Source organism: Trachypithecus francoisi, unplaced genomic scaffold (assembly GCF_009764315.1).
Source record: "Trachypithecus francoisi isolate TF-2019V2 unplaced genomic scaffold, Tfra_2.0 Lachesis_group0, whole genome shotgun sequence".
NCBI classification, from domain to species: Eukaryota; Metazoa; Chordata; class Mammalia; order Primates; family Cercopithecidae; genus Trachypithecus; species Trachypithecus francoisi.
Genome location: NW_022681453.1, coordinates 16544857 through 16558637, shown reverse-complemented (window position 1 = coordinate 16558637; position 13781 = coordinate 16544857). Strand labels below are relative to the sequence as shown.

At 44.8% G+C, this 13781-nt stretch overlaps 1 protein-coding gene across 3 annotated transcripts in view; it reads left to right on the top strand.

Annotated features, from left to right (window-relative positions):
• The window catches only part of PRKAR2A (protein kinase cAMP-dependent type II regulatory subunit alpha), a 102995-nt gene that overhangs the window by 1387 nt on the left and 87827 nt on the right, over positions 1-13781 (top strand). The window lies entirely within an intron of this gene.

Sequence of the window (13781 nt, the reverse complement as noted above, 5' to 3'; positions counted from 1 at the left end):
AGGGCGTGGTGGGTCACGCCTGTAATCCCAGCACTTTCGGAGGCCGAAGCAGGTGGATCACCTGAGGTCAGGAGTTCGAGACCAGCCTGGCCAACATGGCGAAACCCCGTTCTCTACTAAAAATACAAAAATTAGCTGGGTGTTGTGGTGGGCGCCTGTAGTCCCATCTACTTGGGAGGCTGAGGTGGGGAGAATCGCTTGAACCTGGGAGGCGGAGGTTGCAGAGCCAAGATCATGCCACTGTACTCCATCCTGGGCGGCAGAGCCAACTCCGTCTCAAAAAAAAGAAAAAGGACAAACCCAATAGTTATCTTCTTGTTTAGTGGGTGGGTTGTAGCTTTAAAGGAAAGGATCCCAGCAGAGACAGATCAGGAGAGCAGCTTCACTGGCTCTGCTTGCTGTGTCGAGATTTATCATTTAGTAATAGTCAGTAAACCTTCTCCAAGAGTATGCAATAAGGACAGAGCAGAAAACAAGTTAGAGACTGTCCTTCCCTCACAGATTTGGTGATCCAAGATCATCACACCTTTTTTTTTTTTTTTTTTTTAAGTCAGGATCTTGCTCTGTCACCCAGGCTGGAGTGTAGTGGCACAATCAGGGCTCACTGCAACCCCGACCTCCCAAGCTCAAGGTATCCTCCCACCTGGGCCTCTCAGGTAGCTGGGATTACCTGGTGTGCCACCATGCCTGACTAATTTTAAGTGTTTTATAGAGACGGGGTCTCCCTGTGTTGCCCAGGCTGGTCTTGAACTCTTGGCCTCAAGTAATCCTCCTGCCTTGGCCTCCCAAAGTGCTGGGATTACAGGCATGAGCTACTGCTCCTGGCCAAAATAACACTTTCTACATCTGATCTAAGCAAGAGTGTTAAGAAGCAATTACAATTTCCTTGGTTGCTTCAACATATGCTTTGTCAATTTAACAGTAGAATTAGCCTACTTTTGAACAACTAAAATTGAACAAAACCATTTGAGAGGCCAAGTTAGAATCTTTTTTTTTTTTTTTTTTTTTTTGAGGCGGAGTCTCGCTCTGTCGCCCGGACTGGAGTGCAGTGGCCGGATCTCAGCTCACTGCAAGCTCCGTCTCTCAGGTTTACGCCATTCTCCTGCCTCAGCCTCCCGAGTAGCTGGGACTACAGGCGCCTGCCACCTCGCCCGGCTAGTTTTTGTATTTTTTTAGTAGAGACGGGGTTTCACCTTGTTAGCCAGGATGGTCTCGATCTCCTGACCTCGTGATCCGCCCGTCTCGGCCTCCCAAAGTGCTGGGATTACAGGCTTGAGCCACCGCGCCCGGCCATAGAATCTTAGTGTTATTAGATCAGACACACACACAACTAGTCTGAGTTGTATCTGGTCTGGCCCAGTATTCAAGTCACGGCTGGCAAGGAGTTAATTAACAGTCATTGCTGTGGGAGGTTACAAGCTTCAGTGCACTGGACAATCTCCCTAAGTGTATTCATGCTAAAAGAGTAACAAGGGCTCTTCTGGGTTTCCCTTGATTTATTGCACATTACATCATGGGTTTCTGGGAAATTAGAAATTATTTTCTAAACTCTGCCACAGGTTTGCTTTGTAGTCTTGGACAAGTTGTCAAACATGTTTGATCTCAGATTTTCTTTTTTTTTTTTTTTTTTTTTTTTTTTTGAGACGGAGTCTAGCTCTGTCGCCCAGGCTGGAGTGCAGTGGCCGGATCTCAGCTCACTGCAAGCTCCGCCTCCCGGTTTACGCCATTCTCCTGCCTCAGCCTCCGAGTAGCTGGGACTACAGGCGCCCGCCACCTCGCCGGCTAGTTTTTTGTATTTTTTTAGTAGAGACGGGGTTTCACCGTGTTCGCCAGGATGGTCTCGATGTCCTGACCTTGTGATCCACCCGTCTCGGCCTCCCAAAGTGCTGGGATTACAGGCTTGAGCCACCGCGCCCGGCCTGATCTCAGATTTTCTTATCTTTAAAATGAAGACAGTGACAACAATCTACCAGGGGCAAATGTGTTTTTAAAAGCTTTATTTCAGGTTTGTTTCACTGTTATCTCTGTAAATCACAAAGCAGTAATGTGCTTTGAGACAATTTTTATTTATACAACACTTTAGGATTTTAGAAATTAGTCTCAGATAAGTAAAAGTTTACGAGTTTTTGTATTATATCTTCATTTTTTGTCATCTTTGATATCTTTTTCAAAATTGAGTTGACCTAAAATCTTTCTACTCTTTTATTGGTATTTAAGTATTTTTGGTGTCTCAAGTGGCTGCGCTACATAATTATAAAAATTACTACAAGGTGGATTTCTATTTACAAATAATAGACGAAAAACACATTGCATACAATGAGATACTCCATACCTGTTAGGATGGCTGATATTAAAAACAGAAAATAGCCAAGATGTGGAGAAGTTGGAACCCTTGTGCATTTCTCATGGGAGTGTAAAATGGTCCAGCTGCTGTGGAAAACAATTTGGTGGTTCCTCAAAAAGTAGTTAAAGATAAAATTATTATAGGTAGAGCAATTTCACTCCTAGTATATAACCAAAATACCTTTTTTTTTTTTTTTTTGAGACAGAGTCTTGTTCTGTCGCCCAGGCTGGAGTGCAGTGGCGGGATCTCGGTTGACTGCAACCTCTGCCTCCTGGTTCAAGCAGTTCTCCCACCTCAGCCTTCTGAGTAGCTCGGATTACAGGCATGCGCCACCACACTTGGGTAATTTTTTGTATTTTTTTTTTTTTTTTTTGAGACGGAGTCTCGCTCTGTCGCCCAGGCTGGAGTGCAGTGGCCGGATCTCAGCTCACTGCAAGCTCCGCCTCCCGGGTTTACGCCATTCTCCTGCCTCAGCCTCCCGAGTAGCTGGGACTACAGGCGCCTGCCACCTCGCCTGGCTAGTTTTTTGTATTTTTTTAGTAGAGACGGGGTTTCAGCGTGTTAGCCAGGATGGTCTCGATCTCCTGACCTCATGATCCACCCGTCTCGGCCTCCCAAAGTGCTGGGATTACAGGCTTGAGCCACCGCGCCCAGCCAATTTTTTGTATTTTTAGTAGAGATGGTGTTTCACCATATTGGCCAGGCTGGTCTCAAAAACTCCTGACCTTGTGATCTGCCCGCCTTGGCCTCCCAAAGTGCTGGGATTACAGGTGTGAGCCACCATGTCTGGCCTACCCAAAATAATTTTTTTTTTTTTTTTTGAGACGGAGTCTCGCTCTGTCGCCCAGGCTGGAGTGCAGTGGTGCGATCTCCACTCACTGCAAGCTCCGCCTCCCAGATTCACGCCATTCTCCTGCCTCAGCCTCCTGAGTAGCTGGGACTACAGGCGCCTGCCACCGCGCCTGGCTAATTTTTGTATTTTCAGTAGAGCGGGGTTTCACTGTGTTAGACCACAGGGTGGTCTTGATCTCCCGACCTCGTGATCCGCCCGTCTCGGCTTCCCAATGTGCTGGGATTACAGGCGTGAGCCACCGCGCCCGGCCCCAAAATAATTTTAAGCAGGGAGTTAAACAGATAATTATACTCCAGTGCTCATTGCAGCATTATTCATAGTAGTCAAAAGGTGAAAACATGGCACACGCCAGTAATCCCAGCACTTTGTGGGGCTGAGGCAGGCGGATCACCTAAGGTCAGGAGTTTGAGGCCAGCCTGTCCTACCTGGTAAAACCCCATCTCTACTAAATACAAAAATATATATATATATATATATAGCTGGGTGTAGTGGCGGGTGCCTGTAATCCCAGCTACTCGGGAGGCTGAGGCAGGAGAATCGTTTGAACCCAGGAGGTGGAGGTTTCAGTGAGCCAAGATCACACCATTGCACTCCAGCCTGGGCAACAAGAGTGAAACTCTGTCTTAAAAAAAAAAAAGGTGAAAACAAACTAGGTATCCATCAATAAATGAATGGATAAACAAAATATGGTATATATATACATAAGATGGAGTGTTGCTTTGTCTTCCAGGCTGGAGTGCAGTGGTGTGATCCTGCTCACTACAACCTCCACCTCCTGGGTTCAAGCAGTTCCCTTGCCTCAGCCTCCGGAGTAGCTGGGATTACAGGCGTGTGCCACCATGCCCAGCTAGTTTTTGTATTTTTAGTAGAGACGGGTTTTCACCATGTTAGCCAGGCTGGTCTCAAACTCCCGACCTCAGGTGATCTGTCTATCCCGCCTCAGCTTTCCAAAGTGCTGGGATTACAAGCGTGAGCCACCGTACCTGACCATCCTTAAGAAAGAATGAAATTCTTATTCATGCTACAGCATTGAAAATATTATCCTAAATGAAATGAGCCAGACAAATATTGTATGATTCCACTTACAGAAGGTTAACTATAATAGCTAAATTCACAGGGATGGAAAGTAGAAGAGAGCTAACCAGGGACTTGGGGGAAGGTGTAATAGGGTGTTATTGTTCAATAGGTGCAGAGTTTCAGTTTGGGATGATGAAAAAGTTCTGAAGTTGGATAATGGTGATGGTTGCACAATGTATGTACTTAATGACACTGAATTGTACATTTAAAATGGTGAAATGGCACATTTTATGTTATGTATATCTTACCACAATTTAAAAAGGAAGAAAAAATGAATTGTATACCCAATGGCATTAGAATAAGTCTACACTACTTAAATTAGAAATAGGATATGTTTCAACACCAGAGCCAATAAAAAAAGGAAAGAACAAGAAGTATCATATGTAATGTTATAACTGTATATAGCAAGGAAGCTTTGCTTAGTGACGTCCTTGTGACTAACCACCAATTCAGTTTATAAAATTGTATCCTATTGGAAAGAGTCAAAAAACTTACTAGCTGTTATTTTAATAACAGCTTTGGTATCAAACAGGACATAACTTCAAAGTATAAAGTGTTATAATGAGTATTTAATGTTGAGAAATACTTGAAGAGTATAAACTTATTAATAAGTTACTCTAGCTGCATATAAACAATAAATCGACATTCAGAATTGTTTCATTTCTGTAATTACCATAAAGCATTTATACTTGCGGGTCTCTCAGCATTTTTTTTTTTTTTTTTTTTGGTAACAGCTTTATGGAGATATACTTCACATACAAATCAACTATTTAGAGTGTATAATTGGTTTTTCATATCTGTACACAGCCATCATCATAATTTTTTTTTTTTTTTGAGACGGAATTTTCCTCTCGTTGTCCAGGCTGGAATACAATGATGCGATCTCAGCTCACTGCAACCTCTGCCTCCCGGGTCGAAGCCATTCTCCTGCCTCACCCTCCCGAGTAAACAGGATTACAGGCACGTGCCACCACGCCTGGCTAATTTTTGTATTTTTAGTAGAGATGGGGTTTCACCATGTTGGCCAGGCTGGTCTTAAACTCCTGACCTCAGGTGATCAGTCTGCCTCAGCCTCCCAAAGTGTTGGGATTACAGGCATGAGCCACTGCACTTGGCCAACCATAACCATTTTTTTTTTTTTTTTCGAGATGGAATCTTGCTTTGTTACCCAGGCTGGAGTGCAGTGGCATGATCTCGGCTCACTGCAAGCTCTGCCTCCCGGGTTCACACCATCCTCCTGCCTCAGCCTCCTGAGTAGCTGGGACTACAGGCGCCCGCCACCAGGCCCGGCTAATTTTTTGTATTTTTTTTTAGTAGAGATGGGGTTTCACCATGTTAGGCAGGATGGTCTTGATCTCCTGACCTTGTAATCCACCTGCCTCAGCCTCCCAAAGTGCTGGGATTACAGACGTGAGCCATCGCATCCGGCCCCATAACAATTTTTAGAACATTTTTTGTCACTCCAAAAAAAGTCCCATACACTGTTTTTTGTTTTTTGTTTTCTTCTCTTTTCTTTTCTTTCTTTTTTTTTTTTTTTTAAGATGGAGTCTCTCTCCGTTGCCCAGGCTGGAGTGCAGTGGTGAGATCTCAGCTCACTACAACCTCTGCCTCCTGGGTTCAAGCAATTCTTGTGCCTCAGTCTCCTGAGTAGCTGGGATTACAGTCATGTGCCACTGTGCCCGGCTAAATTTTGTATTTTTAGTAGACGGGGTTTCACCATGTTGGCCAGGCTGGTCTCGAACTCCCAGCCTCAGGTGATCTGTCCTCTGTGGCCTCCCAAAGTGCTGGGATTACAGGTGTGAGCCTCTTCCCGTCACCCATACACTTTAGTCATCACCTCACCAACACCCTCATTCTCCTCATCCCTAGGCAACCTCTAATCTACTTTTGTCTCTACCATTTGCCTATCCTGGATATTTCATATAAATGGAATCATATAATACGTGTTTTTGTTGTTGTTGTTTGAGCGGAGTCTTGCTCTGTTGCCCAGGCTGGAGTGCAGTGGCATGATTTCGGCTCACTGTAACTCCACCTCCTGGGTTCATGCCATTCTCCTGCCTCAGCCTCCTGAGTAGTTGGGACTACAGGCACCCTCCACCATGCCCAGCTAATTTTTTGTATTTTTAGTAGAGATGGGGTTTCACTGTGTTAGCCAGGATGGTCTTGATCTCCTGATCTCGTGAGATCTCCAGACCTCGCCCACCTTGGCCTCCCAAAGTGCTGGGATTATAGGCATGAGTCACCGTGCCTGGCCAATATGTGGTCTTTTGTCGCTGGCACTTAGCATAATGTTCTCAAGGTTCATCCATTTTTTAAGCATGTATCAGTACTTCTGTGTTTTTTTTTCCCCCCTTTTTCCACTTGTTATAAATAAACTTCATTTCTTTTTATTGCTAAATACTATTCTGTTGTCTGGAAATACCATTCATTTTTGTATATACCATTTATCCATTCATATGTTGATGGACATATAGCTTGTTCCCACTCTTTGACTATTGTGAATAATGCTGCTACGAATATTTGTGTGTACATGTTCTGTGTGGACCTCTTTTCATTTCTCATAGGAGTAGAATTGCTGGGCCATATGGTAGCTCTATTTAACCTTTTGAGGAATTGCCAGCCGGTTTTCCAAAGTGGCTGAACCATTTTACATTCCAACCAGCAGTGTTTTGAGGGTTCTAATTCCTCTACATCCTTGTCTGAACGTATCTGTCTTCTAAAATTATTATAGCCAAACTAGTGGGTGTGGAGTGGTACCTCATTGTGGTTTTGATTTGCATTTCTCTAATGACTAATGATGTTGAGTGGGCATCTTTCCATGTATTTGTCATTTGCATTTCTTCTTTTTATTTTTTAAGTTAGGGTGTCACTCTGTTGCCCAGGTCAGAGTATATTAGCACCATCATAGGTCACTACAGCCTTGAACTCCTGGGCTCACGCCACCATACCTGGGCTCCTGGGCTCATGCGCCACCTTACCTGGCTAATTTTTTTTTTTCATAGCTGGCTAATTTTTATTTTTATTACTATTATTTTTGAGATAGGGTCTCTGTCACCCTGGCTGGAGTATAGTGATACAGTCACAGCTCACTGCAGCCTCACCCTTGCAGGTTCAAGCAATCCTCTCACCTTAGCCTCCCAAGTAGCTGGGACTATAGGCATAAACCTGTAATAGCCTGGCTAATTTTTGTATATTTTGTAGAGATGGGGTTTCACCATGTTGCCCAGGCTGGTCTTGAACTCCTGACCTAGGTGATCCGCCTACCTCATCTCTGAAAGTGCTAGGATTACAGATGTGAGCCACTGTGCCTGGCCTCTGGCTAACTAAAAATACACACACACACACACATATATATATATATTTTGGTAGGGATTGGGTCTCACTATGTTGCCAGGGCTGGTCATAAACTCCTGGCCTCAAGTGATCCTTCTGCCTTGGCCTCCCAAAGTGCTGGGATTATAGGCATGAGCCACTGTGTCCAGTCTTTTCGCTTTTTTGATGTCCTTTGAAGCACAAATGTTTTTAATTCTGATGAAATCCGATGTGTTGTTTTTCTTTTCTTGTTTGTGCTTGAGGTGTCGTATTTAAGAAACCGTTGCCAAATCCAAGGTCATGAAAATTTACCCCTGTATTTTCTTCTAGAAGTTTATAGTTTTATCTTTTACACTTAAGTCTTTGGTACATTTTGAGTTTTTTATATATATATATAAAAAAAACTTTATTCTTTTTTTTTTTTTTTTTTTGAGATGGAGCCTCGCTCTGTCGCCCGGACTGGAGTGCAGTGGCCAGATCTCAGCTCACTTCAAGCTCCGCTTCCCAGGTTTACGCTATTCTCCTGCCTCAGCCTCCCCAGTAGCTGGGACTACAGGCGCCCCCCACCTCGCCCGGCTAGTTTTTTGTATTTTTTTTAGTAGAGACGGGGTTTCACCGTGTTAGCCAGGATGGTCTCGATCTCCTGACCTCGTGATCCGCCCACCTCGGCCTCCCAAAGTGCTGGGATTACTGGGTTGAGCTACCGCGCCCGGCCCTTTTTTTTTTTTTTTTTTGAGATGGAGTCTCACACTGTTGCCCAGGCTGGAGTGCGCAATGGCACAATCTCGGCTCACTGCAGCCTCTGCCTCCTGGGTTCAGGTGATTCTCCTGCCTCAGTGTCCCGAGTAGCTGGGATTATAGGCACCTGCCACCACACCCGGCTAATTTTTTGTATTTTTGGTAGAGACGGGGGTTTCACTATGTTGGTCAGGCTGGTCTTGAACTCCTGACCTCGTGATCCACCCACCTTGGCCTCCCAGAGTGCTGGGATTACAAGCGTGAGCCACTGTGCCTGGCCGAGTACTTTATTCTTTTGCATGTAAATATCCAGTTGTTCCAGCACTGTTTGTTGAAAAGACTGTTCTTTTCTCACTTAATTGTCTAGGTACTCTTGTTGAAAATTGATTGTTATGCATGGACTCAGTAACATGGGGAAAAAAAAGGAAATGGATTGACTGTAAATGTGTCTGTTTCTAGACTCATTTCTATTCTATTGATGTATATGTCTGACCACATGCTAATATCACATTGTCTTGATTACTGTAGATAACTCTGTAGTAGGTTTGGAATCAGGAAGTATGAATTTTCCAAGTTCATTCTTTATTAGAATTGTTTTGGCTGTTTTGGGTCCCTGGAATTTTTTTTTTTTTTTTTTTTTGAGACTGAGTCTTGCTCTGTCACTCAGGCTGCAGTGCAGTGATACGATTGGCTCACTGCAGCCTCCGCCTCCAGGGTTCAGTAATTCTCCTGCCTCAGCCTCTGTGCATATGAACTACCACACTCATATGCCGACCTCATGATCTGCCCGCCTCGGCCTCCCAAAGTGCTGGAATTACAGGCGTGAGCCACTGTACCTGGCCTAATTTGTCAGCAGTTTTAAGATGTGATGATCACAAGATACTGTGTGCGAAGACAGTTACTAACGATGTAGAAATTTGGATAAAGATTTTTTGGAGGCCGAGTGTGGTAAGGCTCACACCTGTAATCCCAGCACTTTGGGAGACCAAGACAGGTGGATCACAAGAGGTCAGGAGTTCGAGACCAGCCTGGCCAGTATGGTGAAACCCCGTCTCTACTAAAAATGCAAAAATGAGCCAGGTGTGGTGGTGCACACCTGTAATCCCAGGTACTTGGGAGGCTGAGGCATGAGAATTTCTTGAACCCGGGAGGCGGAGGTTGCAGTGAGCCAAGATTGAGCCACTGCACTCCAGTGTGGGCAACACAGTGAGGCTCTGTCTCAAAAAAAAAGAAAAAATATTTTTTGGAGGCTGAGGTGGGAGGATTGCTTGAGGCCAGGAGCCCAGGACCAGCCTGGGCAACATAGCAAGACCCCATCTCTACAAAAAATATAATAGCCAGGTGTGGTGATGCACGCCTGTTGTTGTAGCTACTAGAGAGGCTGAGGTGGGAAGATAACTTGAGCCCAGGAAGTCAATGCTACAGTGAGCCATGATCATGCCATTGCACCCTAGCCTGGATAAGAGCAAGACTCTGTCTCTAAAAAAAAAAAAAAAAAAAAAAAAATTTTTGGATAAACCAGTGGGTAGAGAGTTATTGTTCAGTTTGAAATGTTATACAGTCTTGCACTGCATAATGATGTTTTGATTAATGAGGGATTACATTATAAAATGGTAATCCCCTAAGAGTATAATAGAGCTAAAAAATTCCTATCTCTTGGTGACATTATGATGTTGTGTTACAACACATTACATGTTTGTGGTGATGCAGGTGTAAACAAACCTACCCTGCTGTCAGTTGTATAAAAGTATAGTACATATGATTATGTATAGTACATCCCAGGTCCCCACCCCCTGGGCCATGGACAGGTATTGGTCCGTGGCCTGCTAGGAACTGGGCCGCACAGCAGGAGGTGAGCAGCAGGCAAGCAAGTGAAGCTTCATCTGTATTTATAGCTGCTCCCCTTGCTTGCATTACTGCCTGAGCTCCATCTCCTGTCACATCAGTGGTGCATTAGATTCTCATAGGAATGCGAACCCTGTTGTGAACTGCACATGCCAGGGATTGGTGGTGTGCTCCTTATGAGAACCAAATGCCTGATCTGTCACTGTGTTCCATCACTCCCAGATGGGACTGTCTAGTTGAAGGAAAACAAGCTCAGGGCTCCCACTGATTCTACATTATGGTGAGTTATAGAATTATTTCATTATATATTACAATGTAATAATAATAGAAATGCACAATAAATGTAATGCACTTGAATCATCCTGAAACCATCCCCCAACCCTTCTTTCATTTTCATGGAAAAATTGTCTTCCATGAAACCAGTCCCTGGTGCCAAAAAGGTTGGAGACTGCTGTAGGACATGATCTTGATAATGATAATAACTATGTTATTGGTTTATGTATTTAGTTATACTGTACTTTTAATTATTTAAGAGTGTATACCTTCTACTTATTAAAAAAAGTTAATTGTAGGCCGGGCGCGGTGGCTCAAGCCTGTAATCCCAGCACTTTGGGAGGCCGAGACGGGCGGATCACGAGGTCAGCAGATCGAGACCATCCTGGCTAACATGGTGAAACCCTGTCTCTACTAAAAATACAAAAAACTAGCCGGGCGACATGGCGGGCGCCTGTAGTCCCAGCTACTCGGGAGGCTGAGGCAGGAGAATGGCGTGAACCCGGGAGGCAGAGCTTGCAGTGAGCTGAGATCCGGCCACTGCACTCCAGCCTGGGTGACAGAGCGAAACTCCGTCTCAAAAAAAAAAAAAAAGAGTTAATTGTAAAACAGCCTCAGGCAGATCCTTCAAATGGTATTCCAGAAGAATGCATTGTAATTAAAGGAGACGACAGCTCACGGCTCCATGTGTGTTTTTGCCCCTAAAGACCTTCCAGTGGTACAAGATGTAGAGGTGGAAGACAGTGATATTGATAATCCCAGACCCTACGTAGGTCTAGGCGGTCCTGATTCTATGTAGGACTAGTCTAATGTATGCGTTTGTGTCTTAGCTTTTTAAATTTTTATTTGTTTATTTATTTATTTTTTGAGACGGAGCTTCACTCTTGTCGCCCAGGCTGGAGTGCAATAGCGCGATCTTGGCTCACTGCACCCTCCACCTCGCAGGTTCGAGTGATTCCCTTGCTTCAGCCTCTTGAGTAGTTGGGATTACAGGTGTGTGCCATCATGCCCGACTAATTTGTTCTTTGTATTTTTAGTAGAGACGGGGTTTCTCCATGTTAGCCAGGCTGGTTTCGAACTCCTGACCTCAGGTGATCCACCTGCCTCAGCTTTCCAAAATGTTGGGATTACAGATGTGAGCCACCGTGCCCGGTTTGTGTCTTAGTTTTTAACAAAAAAGTTTAATATATATGTGTGTGTGTGTGTGTGTATATATATATATTTTTTTTTTTTAATTTATTTTTGAGATGGAGTCTTGCTCTGTTGCCCAGGCTGCAGTGCAGTGGCACGATCTCGGCTCACTGCAACATCTGCCTCCCAGGTTCAAGCTATTCTTCTGCCCCAGCCTCCTAAGTAGCTGGGACTGTAGGTTCGTGCCACCATGCACAACTAATTTTTGTATTTTTAGTAGAGACGGGGTTTTGCCATGTTGGCCAGGCTGGCCTTGAACTCCTGACCTCAGGCGGTCTGCCCACCTGGGCCTCCCAAAGTGCTGGGATTACAGGCGTGAACCACTGCACCCAGCCTTCGTTTTCATTTATTTCTGTTTTAATAGAGAGGAGATTTTGCTATGTTGCCCAGGCTGGTCTCAAACTCTTGGGCTCAAGTGATCCGCCTGCCTCACTTGAACTGGGTGCAATGGCTCACACCTATAATCCCAGCACTTTGGAAGGCCAAGGTGGGTGGATCATTTGTGGTCAGGAGTTTGAGACCAGCTTGGCCAACATGGTGAAACCCCGTCTCTACCAAAAATTCAAAAAATTAGCCGGGTATGGTGATATGTGCCTGTAGTCCCAGCTACTCGGGAGGCTGAAGCAGGAGAATTGCTTGAACCTGGGAAGCAGAGGTTTCAGTGAGCTGAGATTGTGCTACTGTACTCTGGCCTGGGCGACAGAGCAAGGCTCTGTCTCAAAGCAAAAAACAAGAAAACAAAGTGCTGGGATTATAGGCATGAACCACTGCACCCGGTTTTAAAAAAAGAAAAAAAGGCTTGGCCGGGCGCGGTGGCTCAAGCCTGTAATCCCAGCACTTTGGGAGGCCGAGACGAGCGGATCACGAGGTCAGGAGATCGAGACCATCCTGGCTAACATGGTGAAACCCCGTCTCTACTAAAAATACAAAAAACTAGCTGGGCGAGGTGGCGGGCGCCTGTAGTCCCAGCTACTTGGGAGGCTGAGGCAGGAGAATGGCGTGAACCCGGGAGGCGGAGCTTGCAGTGAGCCGAGATTGCGCCACTGCACTCCAGTCTGGGCGACAGAGTGAGACTCCGCCTCAAAAAAAAAAAAAAGAAAAAGAAAAAAAGGCTTAAAGGATTAAAGGATAAGAATGTAAATAAATTTTTCTTTCTTTTTTTTTTTTGGAGACAGGGTCTCGCTCTGTTGCCCAGGTGCCATCACAGCTCACTGCAACCTCAGCTTTTTGGGTTAAAGCAAGATCCTCCCACCTCAGCCTGGAGTAGCTAGGACCACAAGCGCTGGCCACCACACTTGGCTAGTTTTTTTCTATTTTTTTGTAGAGATGGAGTGTCACCACGTTGCCTTGGCTGGTCTTGAACTTTCGGGCTCAAGCAATTCTTCTGCCTCGGCCTCCTAAAGTTCTTGGATTACAAGTGTGGGCCACTGTTCCCATCCAACAAAATATTTTTGTATACCTGTACAGTGCCTTTGTGTATTAAGGTAAATGTTATTACAAAAGAGTCAAAGTTAAAAAGAAGAGCTGAGTGTCTGTAGTCCCAGCTACTCTGAGGCTGAAGCAAGAGAACTGCTTGAGCCAGGAGTTTGAGGCTGTTGTGGACCATGATCTCACCTGTTTGTAGCTGCTGCAGTCTAGCCTGTGCAACATAGGGAGACTTAATTTCTTTAAAAAAAGAAAGAAAGAAAAAAGTTAGAAAAAAATTTAAAGTTGGGCCAGGTGCAGTGGCTCACACCTGTAATCCCAGCACTTTAGGAGGCAGAGGCGGGTGGATCGCCTGAGGTCAGGAGTTTGAGACCAGCCTGACCAACGTGTTGAAACCCTGTCTCTGTTAAAGATACAAAAATTAACCAGGTGTGGTGGCAGGGATCTGTAATCCCAGCTACTCGGGAGGCTGAGGGAGGAGAATCACTTGAACCTGGGAGGTGGAGGTTGCAGTGAGCCGAGATCGCACCATGATTGCACTCCAGCCTGGGCGACAGAGCAAGACTCTGTCTCAAAAAAAAAAAAAAAAAAAAATTGAAGGTTTATAAAGTAAAAGTTATAGTAAGCTAAGGTTATAATTGAAGAAAAAACATTTTTTATAGATTGTGTAGTCTAAGGATACAGTGTTTATAAAGTCTAAGTTAGTGTACAGTAATGTCCTAG